Source organism: Stenella coeruleoalba, assembly GCF_951394435.1.
Source record: "Stenella coeruleoalba genome assembly, chromosome: 9".
Lineage (NCBI taxonomy): Eukaryota > Metazoa > Chordata > Mammalia > Artiodactyla > Delphinidae > Stenella > Stenella coeruleoalba.
In genome coordinates, this window is record NC_137155.1 from 93,007,893 (window position 1) to 93,023,735 (window position 15,843).

At 43.2% G+C, this 15,843-nt stretch overlaps 1 protein-coding gene across 5 annotated transcripts in view; it reads left to right on the plus strand.

The window, feature by feature from the left end:
• The window catches only part of MGAM (maltase-glucoamylase), a 138,330-nt gene that overhangs the window by 35,104 nt on the left and 87,383 nt on the right, over nt 1–15,843 (plus strand). The window contains exon 1 of one of the 5 annotated variants that reach the window (XM_079931262.1): nt 4,459–4,566. The exons of the other annotated variants lie outside the window; for them this stretch is intronic. The gene's annotated coding sequence lies outside the window, so the exon portion shown is untranslated. Of the gene's footprint in view, nt 1–4,458; nt 4,567–15,843 lie in introns of those variants that run through there. 5 annotated transcript variants of the gene reach the window in all.

Consider the following 15,843-nt stretch of genomic DNA (forward strand, 5'->3'; position numbering starts at 1 on the left):
TTAGGAGGAAAAAAGTACCTGTGAATAGGCGCACACGGGCTGGCTCAGAGAGAGAGTCGCGCCTCCGTGGTGGTTTGAATCACTTATGTGGGCATTTCTTCTGGGTTTCCTCTGGCCAATCATCTCGCTTTGCCTGGCTCTGAGTCCGTATTTGGTTTAACTCCGGGTCCTCCCCTGTGTGCCTGTGCATCTCTTAGCCAAGATGGATTCCAGCACAGAGGCCTATGGGAAGGTTGACACCACCTATTATGGGGTGGCGCCCCCTCCCTTTTTGGCCCCCGAGGAGCCTTTCTGCTCCTGTGTAGTTGGGTAAGTCTCCTTGACCTCAAGAATGGAAATATGTGGTCTCTTTATCTTTTATCTGGGCGGCACTCAGGTCCTCCCTGCTCCTGCCATTATATTTATCTTGGACTATCTGTCCACAGGGGACAGACTCCAGCTGCTCAGCCTGGGGCCTGTCTATCTCCTGCCTCCGAGGGTTGTCTGAGACCAGTGGGAAAGAACAGGTAAGTTGCTCTTAGGAAGCATGGCACCTGCGGATGAGTCTTGTGTCTCCGAACTCCCCAGATAATCGAACTGAAGAGTCATGTAATCCCTCCCATTTTCCCAAGTCAAAGCCAGCTTGGGATCCAGAATCTTCCTATCATTACTCAACAGCTGCCACGAGGTGCGCCAGGCCACTGTGAGACCTGGAATTCCTGGCCTGCTCTCCGTGCAGGCTCACCCCAGTCATTGATTTACTCCTGCAGTAATGTGACGCGTATGTCACAGAAGGGAAATTTTAGACACCATTTATCATGCTATGGCAGGCTGAATGTCCTTTAATCTCAGAGTTGCTGTGTGAAGAGTGTAGTGATACTTCCATTTTACTGATGACAAAATGGAGTTTCAGGAAGGTTAGTTAGATATCTTGGCCAAGGTTACTAAGTGAGGAGTTAGGATGTTGATGCTTTTAGATGGCATGTAGCCAAGAGTCCCGGGAATTCCCAAATCCAGCTCTGCCAATCACTCCGATTACATGAGAGGAGCAGCAGGGAAATGGGGTGTAGGGTGTGTGTTACTTTATTGAAAGCTAGACCAGCGTCTGAAAGCTCCCAAGGTGGAACTCTGGTACAACTTGGTTTGGAGCATGCAGCAGACCTAGGCAGAATCCACGCATCCAACTTGCCATTCTGTTCATGGTAGTTATTGCTAATTGCCTGCAGACTATTAGTTCTCTCCTTTTCATTGCCAACAGAACCCCTGTGTTATTGGGTATGTCAATATTAACCAAAAATAAACTGCATTTCCCATCTTTCCTTCAGATAAGAGTAGCCAATGAGACACAAGAAGAAGGCATTGGGTGGGATTTTTTAGAAAGCCCTTGTCTCCTTTTCTTCTTTCTGTGCCTGAACTAAGATGTTACGGTTGGAGCTCCAACCATGAGCGAAAAGCCAAGAGAATCTCAATCCTAAGTTTCTGAGTTTGTGAAACCACACCAGTGACTACTGTGCTCCAGAGAGAGCAGAGAAAGTGAGAAAGGTAATATCTTTCTGTCTTTAAGTCACAATGCTTGGGCCACTGTGACTGGAAGCTGAACGCAATGACTAACTGATAACTTGCCTGTGAGAAGGGCTCTGAGTCCATTTGCCCATCTGGGGATGTGAAGCAAGGAAGTGGACAGAGGGAAAGGCAGCCTGCCCTGTGTCTAGGTTCGTTTGTCACGAAGAGGCAGAAAACAGGAAGCGCAAGAGAGGAAACAAAAGGAAGGACGTCTCTGCTTCCTGCATTTAAAGCATATCCTGTCCATTTTGAACTGTCAGAGGGAGGAGGGCAGAGAGGTCACGCCAGGGGAGATGAGGGTAAAGATGGTCTCACACAGCTCTTATTTCTGTTTCTCTACCTTTCAGTTTTGCTCTTGCAACTAACCGATCCTGCTGCAGATTCTCTGCGTTCCATTCAGAAGGAGAATCTGGGTTGTCTGGTGCTCACACGGCGGGCGGTGTCTGGAGATGCCAGTCTGGCTGTCTTGGGTTAGTGCCCGGCCCAGGTCCAGTCAGCACAGGTGCCAGCACGGAGTCTTGTGATTAGGGACATACCTGGGTCACTTTCCCCAGCAGGGACCTGTGGGTAGGGATTGCTTTAGAAGGTGCTCAGGCCCCTTTCTGAGCTTTATTTTGTCCACTAATATGAATTATGGAAGAGGAGGTTTTAAGTAAAAGCTGATAGAGCTGTGAGACGCTGGATGACATCAGCCCTGTTCTGTTTCTCTGTAATGGCGAAAGGAAGAGAGCACGGAGCAGCAGGGACACTTCGAGGGTCACTGTCTAGCAGAGACAGGGGAGATGGTGTGACACGGAGATTCCCAGAGAGCGGATGGCGAGGGAGTGTGTGGAGGAGGGAGGCCGAGCCAGAGAAGAGGGCAACAGCGACAGCCAGAGCCTGTGTGTGGCTGTGAGACATTATTGGCGCCTTGAAGACATTCCCTATGGCTTGCTTTTCACAGTTTCCCCTGGGGTGGGGACCTGGGGGAAGCAGGCTCACAGGAAAATTTCTGTAAATGCAGTGTTTTATGTTGAAAAAAATTATGCATGCCATTACTTTATACTGCCATATTTTTCATAATTCCAAATATTGATTCAAATTGCCTGTTCCTCTCCAAGGACTTTGACTAAAGTTGATTTTCCAAGAAGATGTGTTATGTACCTCTCAGTGTGTCACCACATACCCCTAGCTTACGTGTATTCCTGAACTAAAAGGCACAATTCTATAGGGAGACCATATAATTCAGAGGGACTTTGTGGGGATTTGAAGGTCCTACAATTGCAAGTGGTTGTAGAAGTCAGCAAAGTGTTGCCAATATGTTGCTTGTAGGTTGGACTGGAGTGGTTAGAAATTTCTGTTGAAAGTACTTACACTGGACAGAGGGAGACAATGAGAGCCTGCCATAGCAGGGCCATCAGAGACTATTTGGTTGCCAGGTATAGAAACTCACAGTACATGGCTGCAGGAAGGGATGATGTTGATGGTGATGCTGGTGATGGTGGTGGTGATGGTGATGGTGGTGGTGGTGGTGATGGTGATGGTGGTGATGGTGGTGGTGATGGTGATGATGGTGGTAGTGATGGTGGTGGTGGTAATGGTGGTGATGATGGTGGTGATGGTGGCGGTGGTGATGGTGATAATGGTGGTGGTGGTGATAATGGTGGTGGTGGTGGTGGTAATGGTGGTGGTGGTGGTGGTGGTAATCGTGGTGGTGGTGGTGGTGGTGATGGTGGTGATGGTGGTGGTGATGGTGGTAGTGGTGGTGGTGATAATGGTGGTGTTGATGGTGATAGTGGTGATGGTCATGGTGGTGATGGTGGTGGTGGTGATGATGGTGGTGATGATGGTGGTTAGTAGTAGAAGCAGTGGTGGTAGTAATTGTAGAAGTAGTATTTTGGTGAAGAAGCAGGAGAATCACCTGAAATTCTGTTGTGTATTGGTCTTAACAGAAATAGGAAAAATACTGGTAGCTAGTCTCTTTACTTTTTCTTCTTTGGGTTTGAATAATCTCTTACTCCTGCTTCTTTCCATATGTCTATCCTGTTCTCCTTTGGGGAAACAGGTATTTTCAGTAAAACCTTAATTTCTGCCTCTCAGTAACATGACATGATCCCACAGCCTGAATATGATTCAGACTCTGTGTCTCAAATCCTAATTTCCGGGAGAGAGAATCCAATTGGACCAGGTTGGATCAGCTGTCCAGTGCTGGTCCAGTCAGCTGTAACTGGTGAGTTAGGACTGTATTGGGGTCCCTTACAGGATTGGGCCGGTTCCCTGGACGTGGGGTAGGGGAGCCATGGAGGAAATGGTAGAAATCTCTAGGACAAGCTTTGGACTTAAGTATCCATCTGTGAGGAAAGGATGGTAGCATTTGATAATGGATGGGATCTGAGCTTTCCTCTTTGGGATACGTGGTGGAGAGTGAACTTTGAATCTGTTGAATAAATGAACAAGTATTTAGTCTGAAAAAGCAATTTCTGGATTTACCGACTTCAGACTCTGTGAACGCTGGATTACTAGATTGAAACTAAGTTAGCACTAGTTCGACTTGGCCAGTATTTGAGTGACCTTTAGCAAGTCATTTTTCTTAGTTTGTTTCCTCATTATACATGGGGATTAAAAATTCCTGCTCTATTTCTTTGTGTGATCAGAGAGATAATACAGATTAAAGTGCTCTGAAAACTGCAATGTATTATACAAATATAAAGTTTTATTACTAACAGGTGAATACTAAGTAATATATTATTCCTAATAACTCTCTCCTTGGACTCACACCAGTGTTTGCACGTACTCCTGTCTGTGAGGGTGAGGTAGGAAAGGATGAAAGGTCGTGTAAAACTGCTGAATAATAGGTATTTCACAAGAGAAGGAAATGTTGTAATGCCCATTATAAGTCTCTTTTATTTTCACCTTTCTTTGAACATTTCTGGGCAGGGAAATCACTCTCACTCTAAGCAACTTCTCCGTTGCCAGATAGCGTCTGATGTGAAGAGCTTATTTTGGGAATGAAAGAAGGAACTCGGTTGCGATAAAAAGAAAGAGGTACAATTTATACAATTTTGTAGGCTGTGGAGGCTGTGAGAGATGCTTTGTGACAAGAAGGTGTGGAGATGGCATGTGCTTGGGAGTGGGGGGGGGAGAGATGGGGGAAGAAGGAATGTTAAGGAGCCATGGAGAACAAAGTCATGGGCTGGGCTGCTTTTCCCCCTCAGCCTGTGGTTCCCCGTGGGAGGCACTGATGCTCCGCCCTTGTCTGTCGGTGGTCCATGGATGCAAGAGAACACCTCCTCCGGCCCAGGCTAGTGAGGCTCTTTCTGGGGGTGGATGAACTGAAGGAGGAGTTGTTAACAGAATTTAAGCTAATGCGACCGCTTTCTGGGTTTTATTTGACTTTATTTTCAGAAAAGACAAGTTAGGGAGGGACTGGGAAACCGACACTGGATATCAGGGACTTATTATCTCAGCTTACGCACAAAATAATATATGTCACACATATTCTCACCCCTAATGTACAGAGAGGGCAATTGAGCTTCAGAGCATTGAAATGACTGCCCAAGGTCTGTGGAAAGTAAGCAGAGAATCCAATATTCAGACCCCAGCTAGTTTGTTTCCAAACCCCATGCTCTTTCTATGACACCATGCAGGGGACTACTAAACCACCAGCTGAAGACTTAACATGGAAACAGTGTCCAAAAGATGATTTAACTTGATTTCAATGTTACATCTACCTGTTTCAGATTTTAATAAGCTTATTTAGGAATACTTTCAGGATTATCTAACCCACCCACAGTCCATTGCTGGTAAAATCCAGACCGATGAGTATCTTTTCATAAGGATTTTATTCCAAGAAGGGAGACTCCATTGCCATGTTCGATGCTAGGAGGATGGAGAACACACACTGGGGCTCAGCTGTCCCTTCTCCACTCAGGAGGTCAGAATAGGCTCCTCACGTGGGTCTGGCTTTGGGGAGACTCTGAGGGAACTCAGCCAGCAGGGACTTGATGAGAGGCTAGCTTTCCCCTGAGCACTTTGGGGTATGTTCACCCATAAGACAGAACACTATTCTTGAATGTACTATTACTTCAGTAGTTCAGAAAAGAGGAAACGTCAATGTGAATTGAGTGTTTGGAGAAAATTTCATGACCAAGTGGATTTTAAACTTGGCTTTGCAATAGCAGAGGGGTTTTCACAGAAAACAGGACAAGAGGATGTAGACACAGCCCTGGTGGAGGGCTGCCCTCAGGCAAAAATGCAGAAGCAGCCATGAGCCAAGTTGACTGGTGCATAATGAAAAACACTGGAGTAGTGGAGTCAAAATGACAGTGAGGGCCTTAAAGAGAGAAAAGTGCGATTTATCGTGAGAAGTAGACCATGGCTATTTTAGAAGAGAAGCCTGAATAAAGTTTTGTTTTGGGAAAGTTGCACAGGGAGAGACGGGTGTTCTTGCCCAGGATTGACTGTGATCCACTGGCTCTTTGGTCTTCAGGGAATGCCCATGGAGGATCTCAGGGTAGCAGAGTTCCATACTTTTGGGCCACTCCAGTGGACATGCAGCTTGTACGGCTCTCAGTGTTCCCTATGGATATGTCTTGTTCTGTTTGGAGGTGTGGGAAGAAGTAATATTCTGAGTAAAGACTCACAGAGACAGATAATCTCACGTTGAGTCCTAGGCAGAGAAACCCTAGGCTCAGAAATCTATTTCATGTTTATGACAGCCTGTGATGGGTCCCTGTTGCTGGTGGAAGTCTTCTTGTTAACAGAATCTCGGTGATGCGGCGACTCTAGGGTACTTTTCCAATAATGTTCCTGACTTTCCCACAACTGTCTTCCCTCGTCTTTCTGCTGCAGTTTCTGAAGCAGGTCCCATTCTTTCTTACCTCTGTGCCTTGCTTATGCTGATCCCTTAGCCCCCAAAATCTTAACGTCTCTCCTCCTTTCCCACTCCCATCTATCTTGGCCTTTAATTTCTTTCTTTCCTGTCCCTCCCCAATGGGAGTGTTCTTTTTCCAGTGACATTTGTCAGTGCTGCCTTGTCTTTTGTAGCGTAGCCATTTGACTTCTTACATGCTCTGGGCTGTGGGGTTACGGAGGCAGCACTCACATTTGTGTTCCAGCGTAGGCTCGACCAGACTGCCTGCGCTTGCATTCTGGTTTCACCTCTTGTTAGTTACACAGCTTTCGGGCAGTCGCTCTTTGTGCCTCAGGGTTCTCAGCTGTAAAACTGGGGTGATAACAGTCACTGCCTCATAGTGTAATTATGAGGAGAAATTGAAATCATGCCTGTGACTCATTTAACATAATGCATGGGCCATATCAGTGTTCCATAAATATTGCTGTCATTGCTATTCTGATAGATGCTTGTTTATAGCACACGTATAATAACTAAACATTGAATTGACTTGTGTTTAGGAAGTGGTTATCATATTTTCAGGGGTTGGAAGGAGGGAGGAGGCCCCCGAGCTCCTGCGTGATCCAGACATGGGGCCACAGGGTCTGGGGAAGGGGCTTGGCTGGAGAGTTCTGAGGAGGAGGCTTTGTCCCCACATTACTAGTTCTCATAGTTGCATGGCCCCCATGGCTCCCAGACAGACATGTTTTCCTGACCTCCTCAGGCTCAAGTAAGGCTGTGTCACCAGGGTCACAAACCACTCTCAGCATCACAGTTCTGTACATTGGTCTGTCCTGAATCATCTCTTTTTTAAATCCAGTGGCTACACTTTTCAAAAGCTCTAGTCAGGCAACATCATAGAGTCAGTGAGTAGTACAGGGCCTTGAGCAAAGTATATAGCTGCCAAAATTTTTTCTTTTTTAAATGTTAACACTCACGTACTACATTCCGTTATTAGACTAATGCAAACCTCACAAAATTGTTAGATCCGAGGCTCCCCGTCTGTAAAATGAGGGGGCTGTACGTGGTAATCTTTGAAATTCGTTCGGGCTAATACTAAACGGTCTGCGTGGGCTCTGATGCAGAGTGGACAAGTATCCGCATGGCAGTTCAGACCCTTGCAGCTGTCAGGCCGTTGTGAATACTGATGAGATAATGTCGGCAAAAGGCGTCAGTACCCAACAGGCCTCCGTACACCTTAGTTTTCCTTTTCTTCCTCTTTTAGTTCAAAATTCTTTGTCATTGTGATGCCAAACAAATGCAGTATATCAGACCTGGTCTGCAGGTCTTACTGGTTCCCAACATTTCTTTTTTTTCTTTTAATGTTTTGTTTTATATGGAGTACAGTTGGTTAACAATGTTGTGTTAGTTTCAGGTGTACAACAAAGTGATTCAGTTATGTATATACATGTACCTATTCTTTTTCAAATTCTTTCCCCAATTAGGTTGTTACAGAATATTGAGCAGGGTTCCCTGTGCTATACAGTAGGTCCTTGTTGGTTATCCATTTTAAATATAGCAGTGTGTACATGTCAATCGCAAACTCCCTTTTTATTTATTTATTTAATTTTTTATTGGAGTATAATTGCTTTACAATGTTGTGTTAGTTTCTGCTGTACAATGAAGCGAATCAGCTCTATGTATACCTATGTCTCCTCCCTCTTGGACCTCCCTCCCACTGCCCCCCCCCCCCCCCAGTCCCACCCATCTAGGTCATCACAGAGCACTGAGCTGAGCTTCCTTCTTCTCTGTTGGTCGATGAAATGAGAAAAATAAGGACAAGAAAGTGAACTTTTCAAAAAGATAAATTCATTCCATTTTAATAGTCTGTGTCCGCAATGAAATAATGATAATAGATCATTATTTATTTAGTTATTTGTTTAGTTTTTCTCAGTGATACACAGGTTATAAATTTAGGTCCCTTGGCCTAAGTTTTTCTTGAATTTTCACTGATCCATAAAAGCAAATGACCAGGAATAACAGTAGTTGAGCAGAGCTTTTAAAATGATCCGTGGTAAAAAATCAGGTTTTTGTAAAAACAAAAATTTCCATTATGTCACAGACTGAGACTTCTGTAAATTTAAAATAAAAATAAATTACTAGAAAAAGAAAATTGAAAAACATATATATACACAAACACAAACTCCAGTTTTTAATTATTTAGGGTCAATGGACATAAGTTACCATGACAAGTGGCAATAGAAGCTTCTAAATATTTATCCTCAGTTTTGGTATTTATTTCCTTGGGACTGGCAATAATGGGTTCATGGATTACTGACATCACTTGGAGTGGCACCCAGGCAAGGACACTGCCCTACTTTGAGGGAGGGTCTGCCTAGCAATAGACTGGAGTTCTTAACCTGGGGTTTGTGCATTTAATTCAGAGAGCAGGTGAACTTGGAAGGGGAAAGTGTTTATGTTTTTTTCGTTGCTGAAATACTGACATTTAATATGTCTTTCAAAATATAAAGTTAGGCCACAAATCACAGTAGTGTGAGCAGTACCTAAGACTTTTATTCCAAGAGAGGTCACGGATACTTTTATATGTTGAAGATAATCTCTAAATACTGTTTACACTATTTTGAAACTGCAGTAGCTATTAGACCAGCTGCTAGATTTGTTAGTTAATGCAACATACATTACTACAATTTAAAAAGTATTGTAGTAACTGTAATTCAACGCAATTGGTTTCTTTTGTATGCTTATTTTGTATTTTGTCTCATGCATTTAAAAATGTAATTCTAAGGGCTTCCCTGGTGGCGCAGTGGTTGAGAGTCCGCCTGCCAATGCAGGGGACACGGGTTCGTGCCCCGGTCCGGGAAGATCCCACATTCCGTGGAGCGGCTGCGCCCCTGAGCCATGGCCGCTGAGCCTGCGCGTGTGGAGCCTGTGCTCCGCAACGGGAGAGGCCACAACAGTGAGAGGCCTGCGTACTGAAAGAAAAAAAAAAAAAAAAAAAAAAATATATATATATATATATATATATATATATATATATATATAATTCTAAAAAAAGTGTAATTCCAAGAGAGGTACCCTAGGAGGTACCAGATGGCCAAAGGGTCTCTTTAACACAAAAAAGCTTAAGGGTACCCCTCCTAGAGGCAGGAAAAGAAGAAACTATTTTGAAAACATTTTCAGTTATTTCCTTCAAACACAGATCAGTGGATGAGATTAGGGGTCATTGGGAGAGATGGGGCTCTTCTGGGGTACCAGGATCATTGTTTTTTTGCTCTTTATCATCTACACTTTGTGTCAGTCTTGTTCTGCTACCAGGCACAGGGAGCGTCCTCACTGCAGCAGAGACATTCAGTGCCCCAGGGGTCAGGGTGGTTACTTCTTGCCCCAAGGTCTTAGGGATGACTGCCTCAGGGAGACCTTGATTGCTAATTAACTAGCAAATCTGATCCTGCAAAAGAGCTGGGCCATCATTTGCTTTTGAACTCCATTAACATCAGTACAGCAACCAGTTACCAGGGCTGTGGCTGCTTTCTGTGGACTGTGCTCTGCCTTGATTGCCAGCCCATCCTTCAGAGAAAGGGAGCAGCAGCGGGGGTGATGAGGTATGTACCTAAACTGTGTGCTCTCTTACGGCTACAGATGTATGTGTGCAAGTGTGCCTGGACTTGTGCTCATCTCTTTCAGTCAGATGCCCTTGTGAATTGGTTAAACACAGACAAAAAAACCCATCAACAACAAACCACAAAATTACACAAACACATAGTAAATAAAATTCAGCTCTTTTTTTCTTGGGATGTATGTGTGTGTGCATGTCTGTGTGGTGATGAATGATTTAATATTCAGGGTGAGGTAACTGGTAGAAATTCTTTCTGATTCTTGAGATGAGGTGGGGGAAGCGAGGGGAAGGAATTGGGAAGTTAGAGTAGGGCATTTGGGGATGTTCCTCTAAAAGGATGTGGAGCTGTGACTGAGAAGTGGTATTTAGAGAACCCATCACGGTCAGGAAATTGAGAAATCTGTATATTTCTATCCCTGTGAGTTTGGTGCCTTTATTTATTATTTATTTATTTATTTATTTATTTATTTATTTATTTATTTATTTATTTTTGCGGTACGCGGGCCTCTCACTCTTGTGGCCTCTCCCGTTGCGGAGCAGAGGCTCCAGACGTGCAGGCTCAGCGGCCATGGCTCACGGGCCTAGCTGCTCCGTGGCCCGTGGGATCTTCCAGGACCGGGGCACGAACCCATGTCCCCTGCATCGGCAGGCGGACTCTCAACCACTGCGCCATCAGGGAAGCCCTTGGTGCCTTTATTGATCAAGTAAAGAATTATTATGGGGAAGAGTCTAAAAGTGTGTGTGTGTGTGTGTGTGTGTGAAGCATTGGGGTGTGTGCACTCTTTGGTGTGTAGTGATTTCCTGTGGGGTCTGGAAGGAGGTTCTGAAGGGAAAGACTCGGCTCTGAATTGGCTCCTGTCAAAATGGAATGAAAGTGCCTAGGGGAAGGGGGAAGGTGATGGATTGTTGCAGGCTCCTCTCAGGTAAAACAAAGTAAGAGAGGGTGGTATCCTCACTAGTTGTTGAGAGTCTAGCTAAACACACGTGGGCATTCCTTTTCTGATGGGCCGTGGAGGTGAGAAGGGAGAGTTACAACTGGAGAAACAGGAGACCATGATCAGTCCCACAGGTCTCACTACAAAAAGCTTCTATGGGTTCCTGATAGAGGGTCTGAATGGCAGCTTTCAGGTGCTAAAGAGACCTCCAGGTCTCCAAACTGTCTATTGCTCTTTGTCACGGTGTGGAGCAGTGTGTATGTGTGGTGGGCAGGTAGGAGGAAGAGGGAGGGATCTTTGGTTTGCTGTGCTGAGAAGGACCAAATGATATGGAGGACCTTCTGTCCTGTACCCCCAACTGAAGATAGCTCATCGCTGTTTCACTCACGCTTCCGCAGATGCCAATGATTTTTATTATCCGGCATCCCTCACAAATGAGAGTTTTGATGGGCTAATAACGTTACTCTATGAACTGCTCCCTGAGCATGGAATACTAAGGACTAGATGGCCCTAGGAGAAGAAATTTTCCATCTAAAAATTTCCAAAACTGCAGAACGTGATGGAGCAGATAAGCCTTTGCACACCCTGCTGCTGGGGTCACCGTAGGTCATAGCTGTCTTCTAGACACAATCCCTTTGGGTTCAGATGGGGAAAATGAGGCCCAAGTTTTTCCAAGGCCACACAGCTAAGTCGGGTCAAGCTGGCTTTTAGACCTTTGCACTTTGGATGTGACCAGACTAGGGAGAAAAAGATCGTTAGCTCCTTTTTTCCTTCCCATTCTCTAAATATCCGGATGACAATGTACGAAGTCAGAAAATTTTGCCCAGGAGTTTTGAGGAATAGCCATGACTTGCTGGCGTCCTCTATGCAAGTTATTCTCAGCCTCTGTAAAACTAACCCTCTCTTTTTCACGAGAGCTCTTGCCTTGTGTTATCAAAGGATTTTTGAAAGAAAGGCTTAGAATGCCATGTGGAAATCAGCTAATGGCTATAATTCAGAAAAAAAAGAAAGTTGATTATCCAGTTTTTCCTAATGGATTCAGATAGCCATCTCAGTAGTTTGGGCCCCACCTGCTTACCCATCTACTTTGCCTAAATGATTATAACAGTACGAGGAAAATGAACTTTGGCAATTATTCATATAACCATTTTAATTCAAGGAAAAAATTACCGTTGGAGTCTGCACGACTTATGTACAGTAATAATTTGCAGCTTTTCCGTGAGATTTTCTCTAAGCAGCCTAATTAAAATTGCAACCCTCATTCACGTTCCTCGTTCTCCCCCCACCCAAGCTTTATTTTTCTCCACAGCATATTCATTTATTTTTTTGTCGCTTTTTTCCTACCCATAGGAATATAAGTCCCATGAGGGCAAGAATTTTTACGTTTTTGTTTGTTGTTGCATAACCAGCTCCTGGAAGAGTGCTTGGCACATTGTAGGAGCTTAATAAATATTGATGAGTGAATAAATAAACTGCAAAAAGACAAAGGATTGATAAACATGGGGAACTCGTTCTCCTGGCTCTCAGAGAATTTAAAACAGTCCTGTGGGTTGTAAACTTCAAGTGAATTGACTACTACAACAGATGCTTAGAAAAACCGCTTTGAAACCCCCCAGGGGCTGTGGAGACTGAAATGTTGCAGAATTCTTTCCTTTTCTTTCTGTAAGCTTCCTAACAGGAGGTTGTCTTTGGAAGGACACGGGCATCTCCCATGCATCCTCCATCCTCTTAAATTAAAAACTTTTATCATCACGAATGTGTAGGTTTTCTGTACTTGCATCATATGTGGAAGTGGGCTTTGGATTCAGACTGCCTGGACCTCAGGCAATCTGGAGTCTCTGAGGCTCAGTTAGCTCATTTGTCAAATGGGGATAATACAGTCTTAGCTTAGAGGGTGGTCATGGGGACGAAATGAAATAACGCACCTAAGTGCTTCGCCCAGTGCCACACACGTTCTGAGTACTTGGTTAATGACCCAGGTACTATTTGACGAAAGCACAATCTCACCAAAAGCCTAAGCTGGAGTACACTGCGGGCATTATTACATGGAATACAGAGTAGTGCTTACAAGTTCTGGCTGTGAGGTCCAAAGGGCGGGTATTCAAATTGTGGCTTTACTCATTATCAGCTGTGTGACATTTGGCCCTGCTAAAGCTTAACTTCCTCATCTGAAAGCGAAGATGGTAGCAATAACTCACTGGGGGTTATAACAAAGATTACATGCAATGGATTATGTAAACCTCTTAGAACGTTACTCAATTACTGGTAGCGATTATTATTAAAAGTGCACAGTTTGTTTGTCATATGAAATAGAATATCCAAAGATTGTTGACAGACTGCCAAGTAACAGTTTTTTAAAATATTTTTTCTTTGATCTTGATTTTTTTCTAAATTGCATTTCAAATTGAGATTATAGGTTTCACCACTGAGATCCATATAATTTGGGAAGTAAGGTGAATCAGATGATGCTGATGAGGGTTTTTTTTTTCCTTAAGGTTTAACGAAATGTTTCTCTTCTATAGCTAGAAAGTAATTATCGTTGTTCCATAGAGCCAGTAGCCATATTTGAATATGATGCAAAAGGACTTTTGATAGGAGGCAAACAGATTTTTAAAAATGCAAGTGATATTTTTTCAGAAGTTATATTTACCCATGTATATTAATCATTTATTGCTGCATAACAAATTACCCCAAAATTTCACAGCTTGAAGCAATGAACATTTATTATCTCACAGTTCCTGTGGGTTAGGAATACTGTGAGGTATTATCTCACAGTTCCTGTGGGTTAGGAATACTTTGTATTTCTGGTTCAAGGTCTCTCATGAGGTTGCAGCCAGGATGCTGCCCAGGGCTGCTGTCATGTGAAGGCTTCACTGGGGCTGGAGAATCTGCTTCTGAGATGCCTCACTCACATGGCTGTTGGCAGGAGGTCTCAGTTCCTTGCTGGCTGTTGGCCCTTTCTGTAGGTCTGCTTGAGCGTCATTATGGCATGGCAGCTGGCTTCTCCAAGAAGTGATCCAAGATGAAGGAGGAAGGAGGAAGATGTAATGCCTTTTGTGTCCCAGGCTTGGGAATCACACACCATCCGCTCTGCTGTATTCTATTTGTTAGAAGTGAGTTACTAAGTCCAGCCCACTCTCATGGGGTGAGGGATGGGGGGCTTGGCTCCACCTCTTGAAGGGAAGAGTATAGAAGAATTTGTGTATCTTTATTTAAAAAAAACACCATATCATGATTTTGAATAATATTAAGTTTTATTTTATTTCATAATTTACTCCATCCTCTCTCTATAGATATCTACACTATTCGCAATCTTTTGCTGTTATATATCATGTTACAGTGAAGAACCTGTATCTGTACATACATTGCTTTCCACACATGCAAGTGTATTTTTTTTAACATTTTTATTGGAGTATAGTTGCTTTACAGTGGTACGTTAGTTTCTGCTGTATAACAAAGTGAATCAGTATGTATATATCCCCATATATGTATAGGGATATATGTATCCCCATACATATATCCCTCTTGCGTCTCCCTCCCACCCCTCTAGGTGGACACAAAGCACCGAGCTGATCTCCCTGTGCTATGCAGCTGCTTCTCACTAGCTATCTATTTTACATCTTGTAGTGTATATGTATCCATGCCACTCTCTCACTTCATCACAGCTTACCCTTCACCCTCCCTGTGTCCTCAAGTCCATTCTCTACATCTGCGTCTTTATTCCTGTCCTGCCCCCAGGTTCTTCAGAAGCTTTTTTTTTCTTTTTTTAGATTCCATATATATGTGTTAGCATATGGTATTTGTTTTTCTCTTTCTGACTTACTTCACTCTGTATGGCAGACTCTAGGTCCATCCACCTCACTACAAATAACTCAATTTCGTTTCTTTTTATGGATGAGTAATATTCCATTGTTTATATGTGCCACATCTTCTTTATCCATTCATCTGTCGATAGACACTTAGGTGGCTTCCATGTCCTGGCTATTGTAAATAAAACTGCAATGAACATTGTGGTACATGACTCTTTTTGAATTATGGTTTTCTCAGGGTATATGCCCAGTAGTGGGATTGCTGGGTGGTATGGTAGTTCTAGTTTTAGTTTTTTAAAGAACCTCCATACTGTTCTCTATAGGAGAAGGGTAAGCATTAGCTCTTTTCTAAATGTTTGATAGAATTTACCTGTGAAGCCATCTGGTCCTGAGCTTTTGTATGTTGGAAGATTTTTAATCACAGTTTCAATTTCATTACTTGTGATCGGTCTGTTTATATTTTCTATTTCTTCCTGGTTCAGTCTCAGAAGGTTGTGCTTTTTTAAGAATTTGTCCATTTCTTCCAGGTTGTCATTTTATTGGCATATAGTTGCTTGTACTAATCTCTCATGATCCTTTGTATTTCTGTACTGTCAGTTGTTACTTCTCCTTTTTCATTTCTAATTCTATTTATTTGAGTCTTCTCCCTTTTTTTCTTGATGAGTCTGGCTAATGGTTTATTCATTTTGTTTATCTTCTCAAAGAACCAGCTTTTAGTTTTATTGATCTTTGCTATTGTTTCCTTCATTTCTTTTTCATTTACTTCTGATCCGATCTTTATGATTTCTTTCCTTCTGCTAACTTTGGGGGTTTTTTTTGTTCTTCTTTCTCTAATTGCTTTAGGTGTAAGATTTGTTTGTTTATTTGAGATGTTTCTTGTTTCTTGAGGTAGGATTGTATGGCTATAAACTTCCCTCTTAGAACTACTTTTGCTGCCCATAGGTTTTGGGTGTCGTGTTTTCATTGTCCTTTGTTTCTAGGTATTTTTTGATTTCTTCAATGATCTCTTGGTTATTTAGTACTGTATTGTTTAGCCTCCATGTGTTTGTATTTTTTTACGGATTTTTTCCTGTAATTGGTATCTAGTCTTATAGTGATGTGGTCAGAGAA